This window comes from Lathyrus oleraceus, chromosome 6 (assembly GCF_024323335.1).
Source record: "Lathyrus oleraceus cultivar Zhongwan6 chromosome 6, CAAS_Psat_ZW6_1.0, whole genome shotgun sequence".
NCBI lineage: Eukaryota > Viridiplantae > Streptophyta > Magnoliopsida > Fabales > Fabaceae > Lathyrus > Lathyrus oleraceus.
Genome location: NC_066584.1, coordinates 308,850,557 through 308,855,498, shown reverse-complemented (window position 1 = coordinate 308,855,498; position 4,942 = coordinate 308,850,557). Strand labels below are relative to the sequence as shown.

Below are 4,942 nucleotides of genomic sequence, written 5' to 3'. Positions count from 1 at the left end.
TGAACATGATTCCTTTCTAACTTCATGTACCAACTTAATGATGCCCCAATCAGACTGTCCTGGAAACAGTGAATCATCAACTTATCATCGTGGGCATGGGAGGTCATTTTTCTACAAAACATCACCAAATGGTGCTTTGGACAGCCATCCCCTTTGTACTTATCAAATTCTGGTGCTTGGAATTTTGCGGGTATAACCGGGTCAGATACCAAACACGTGTCTAAGGCATTTAGTCCAACATTATCTTGCCCTTCTATGGCCTTGAGTCTTTTCTCTAGCATGTGGCATCTTTTAGCAATCTCATCATCTTGTGGTTGTTCAGTATTAACCACTAGGCTTGTTCCATGAGAATTTGGCTCAGAGAATGCAAAGATGTGATACTCAACAACATCATGGTAAGAGGGATCTTGAACAATATGACGTTCTTGTACAACAGAGTTATTAACTAGGGTTTACACAAGCTGAGCTTGGGTAAGATCATTTCCTGGAGGCGAAATGACATTCTCAATAATCGCAGTCTGCTGCATACTATTCTCCCTATTTGCTAAAGCTATCATAGCCTCAACAAGTTGGTCTATCTGGTTTTTCATTGAGTCAACATCTCCTCTTAATGCAATATGACTTTGCTCCAATGGATCCATGATCTTTCAAGAGCTACTTCAAGTCTGATATAAGTGTCGGGTAATCAACTGTAGGTTATGGACGAAATATGGATGAGTTTTTTTTGTATATATTTTTTGTGAAAAATGATATGTGATGCATGATGAATGCAGATGCAATGATATGTGTATGAATGTAGTGACATGTTCAGGATAGCAGGTTCAAGGTGTTCTCAGATGGATCAGAATAATGGGTAAATAGCGAGTATCTCTGATTAAAGGAACCCCAGGGGTAGGCTCTACAATTGGTAGGTTCCTAAAGTCACATATATTTCTTGAGAATGTCATTGTCGTGACGAAGACTCGTCGGACAATAATATCCTTAAGAAGATCTCGTCTAGGTGATGTCTTCGTATTATCCCAACAAGGAAGGCTCCATGGGGATTCTACCACACAACTCTTGAGTCCAAGGTTCTAACAAGGTTCTCAGAGTCATAGATCGAGGTTGGAAATATTGCTATAAGATAGTAATACGTCCAAGGGATCTCATCTGATTGGGGCTTTCGTATTAACCCAAAAAGTATGAAACTCTGTAGGTTAATACTACATAATTGCCGGATATAGTGGGTTAAAAGGTCCATAGAGTCATTGATCCAACTTGAAAATACTATCGTCGTGACGAAGACTCGTCGGACAATAATATCTCAAGAGAATTCCTCTAGGCGGGGTCTTCGTATCGTCCCAACAAGGAAGACTCCTTGTGGGCGTCCACTACGTAACTACCATCTTAAACTTATGGTTTTTCTCAGACTCGGGTAGAGAGCTTATCTCACAAAACGCCACTAACAGAGAGCCTTAAACAAGACATAGCCAATAAATCACAAAACAATAATTATCACAGAATAATAATAACAAAATAAAGATAACAATCAAACAAACAAGATTAACACTCAATACAGAAACTAAACTAAGTTAGACTTCACTCTCTTTTGCTTGGATCTTGTCCCTAGTAGAGTCGCCATCTTCCGCATCTCGAAAAATACGATTCCTCGCGATGGTCACGGAAAAATTTATGTTCGAACAGAGTCGCCACCGAACTTTATTTATCCCAATGAAGGAATAGGAAAAATATCGATAAAACCTTTCAAAAATAGAATAATGGTCATCGCAACCATATTCGGGTTCGGGAGTCGATTACGCAAGGGGAAGGTATTAGCACCCCTCACGTCCGTTGTACTCAATGGGAACCTTTTAGTTTAATCTGCGATTTGAATGTTTATTGAATGTTGTTTGTTTTCTTCGAGTGAATAAAGGATTGAAAACAGAGATGGATGGAAACCTCAGAAGGGGGAAAAGGGAGGTTTTTTTATTAGTGTGCTCGCCAAGATCTCGCAATCTCGTGCCTACGTATCCTTATAGTGCAATAAGGAAATCAGATCATTCGTAGTTCAGAGAACTACGGATGGTTGGTGTCTTTTAATGAACATATATTTAGGTCGTGTTCTAAAGGCTAAACGTCGGCTTGTCTACTCTCGGCAGAGGCTTAAACACTAGTTTGTTATGCGCGTTAGAAGGGATTTAAACAATGCTCTTTCTGAAGAGGGTCTTAATCACATGAGGTGACAAATTGGATTAATATGTTGGATGTTTTGTTTGATTGGTTTTGATCGCACGGGGCGAGAAAGATATATATTTGATGTGTTGAGATGTTTTGTTGGATGACGGTAACTCGGATAGTCGAGTAAGACAACTTGTATCCTAATAGTCGAGGAAAGGAATCGAAGGCTCTAGACCATCTCCTTTTTCATCCTTAATTGTAAAAGGAATTGTTAATAGTTAAGGTGTTTTGAATGGATGACGATTACTCGGATAGTCGAGTAAGACAAGATGTATCCTAATAACCGAGAAAGGGAATATAAGACTCTAGACCACTTTCTTTTTCATCTGAGTGACTATGAAAATAGGTTAATGTATTTTTAGAAAGAACGACAAGTACTCAAATAGCTGAGTAAGACAACTCATATCCAAGCATTTGAGGAGAGGAATCGAAGGCTCAAGACCATCTCCCTTTTCGTATAATTTATTATAAAAATGATTTGATTAATTAATTTGCGTAAAAACGACAATTGTTCGACTAACCGAGTAAGAGAACTCGTATTCAAGCAATTTAGGAGAGAAGTTGAAGGCTCAAAGTCATCTCCCACTACGCCAAATAAGGGAAAAGAGGGCGCTTTTTTTGGCCTATAACAGCGCTTTAAAGCGCCCTCTAATCTGGCGCTGGCATAGGTAAAGACAGCGCTTTTTTTCCTGGTGAAAGCGCTCTCTAAAGTGGCTCTTTAAGCCCTTTAAGGGCCACTTTAGAGGGCGCTTTTTAAAGAAAGCGCCCTCTAAAGTGGAAACTTTTAAGGGTTTAGAGGGCGCTTTTACTGGAAAGCGCCCTCTAAAGTGGAAACCTTTAAGGGTTTAGAGGGTGCTTTTACTGGAAAGCGCCCTCTAAAGTGGAAATTTAAAGGGTTTAGAGGGCGCTTATTTTGGAAAGCGCCCTCTAAAGTGGGTGGTTATTTAACATTTACATGCATCACATGTCTCTGTGACCATATTCTCATTTCAGGTTATGTTGCAGCCACAAGAGGTAACCAGAAGAAAATGGCATACAGCTGCTTGTTATAATTCACAAGAGCAACTAAAGGTTCTTTTTATGCTTTTATAATATTAAAATACAAATACTGATATATGTTTATTGTTTATATGATCCTCTTGCTATTTGAAATGTCATGAACCGAAACCACTGCTACTCTAATTGAAATGTATAATAACCACTCTCTTTCATTTATTTGTTTATAATCAATCAATTACAACAAAAATGCAAGTATGCTGCTAGATTAGAAAATCACACTGTTTTGGTATTTTTCATATTTAACAAGACCAAAGAGCACAAAAATGAATTGAGTTGATTCAGAAAAAAAAATATGAATGTGAATACATGAGTGAACACTAGCTGAAGTGCTACTCGAAAGGAAACTTCATCTGAAAAACTGTTGTATTTCTTCAAGAGTTTTTCCCTTTGTCTCGGGGACCCAAATGGCAACAAATCCTGCTGTGAAAACACACACTGCAGTATATATTGTGAAGGTTCCTGATAAAAACATAGGAAGCTTCTGGTTAGAAACAATAGATATTTATAGAAAATTAACATAGGCAATGCACACAAACCTCCCGAACTCCAATCCAAGAGCAAATTTGCTGTTAATGTAACCAACCAGGAAAAGAACCAATTGGCAAGTGTTGCAAAACTTCCAGCTAGGCCTTTGATGTTAATCGGAAGAATCTATTATGTAAAATATATTCAACACATCAACTATCACATTATATTACAACAAAGGTTTGTTCATATAGGGTTGTCATGCATATTATTATTGAAGAAAATTGTACCTCAGACATTATAATCCATGGCATTGCTCCTAATCCCAGAGAGAATGCAATAACCATGACCTGAAAGAAATTGAAAGTTTATAATAATGAAGTTAGGGAAACAAACAATAGAAACCATCATTTGTGTAATAAAGTTGTATTTACACACCACAACTCCAGCCACCGATACGAGGCTCAATGTCGCATATAAATCAGAATCTGGTGATATACATTCCTGAGAGCAAATTCAACATAAAATATATTATCCATATAAAAAACCAAAAATATAAAGAAGAATTTACTGATATATAATCCTGTGAATCTGTGTTACAAATTTCTGAACATTTATGCATGAATGCATGTGTAATATCTAGTTAATGTATTATGTATATATAAAAATAAACAAAAAAAATGTTCAAAAAATATAACAAACAAAAAAATTATTATTACCTTCAAGTAGAATGATATTGAAACAACCAAAAGACTCAAAGCCATTGCAGATGAAGAAACCTGCAATAGGAGATTTTGATTAATCTCTTATTACCCTCCAAACAAATAGTAATGTGAATGCAAAAATTATCGAAAAAGCTCAGACTCACAATAAGTAAAAGCCGGCGACCAGATTTGTCTGCTAACCACAAAGTTAAAATCGTAGCAAGAACCTAAATGACATGTAAATATTGTTCAGATTATGGTCTGGTAAATATTGTTCAGTTGGTGAAATTTAACCCATAATGCCTAGTCTCCATTGCTAGCATTGCAACACAATCATTATTGTTGAGAATACTCAATAAATGTATGAACCAAGAAAAATGAAACCAAAAATGAACAATAGCGAACGTCAGAAGAGAAACCAAGTAATATGAAGATTAGAAAAATACCTATGGTGTCAAAATCGAACAGCTAACAACGAATTAATAAAAAGAGGAAAC

General features: G+C 36.7%; 1 long non-coding RNA gene across 1 annotated transcript; it reads right to left on the bottom strand.

Annotated features, from left to right (window-relative positions):
- Positions 1 to 3,409: 3,409 nt before the first annotated feature.
- Positions 3,410 to 4,013, bottom strand: LOC127098602 (uncharacterized). Its single transcript, XR_007793390.1, has 2 exons — positions 3,813 to 4,013; positions 3,410 to 3,735 (listed from the first exon to the last, which is right to left on the bottom strand). It is a non-coding gene; the product is annotated as an uncharacterized LOC127098602 (long non-coding RNA).
- Positions 4,014 to 4,942: the final 929 nt, after the last annotated feature.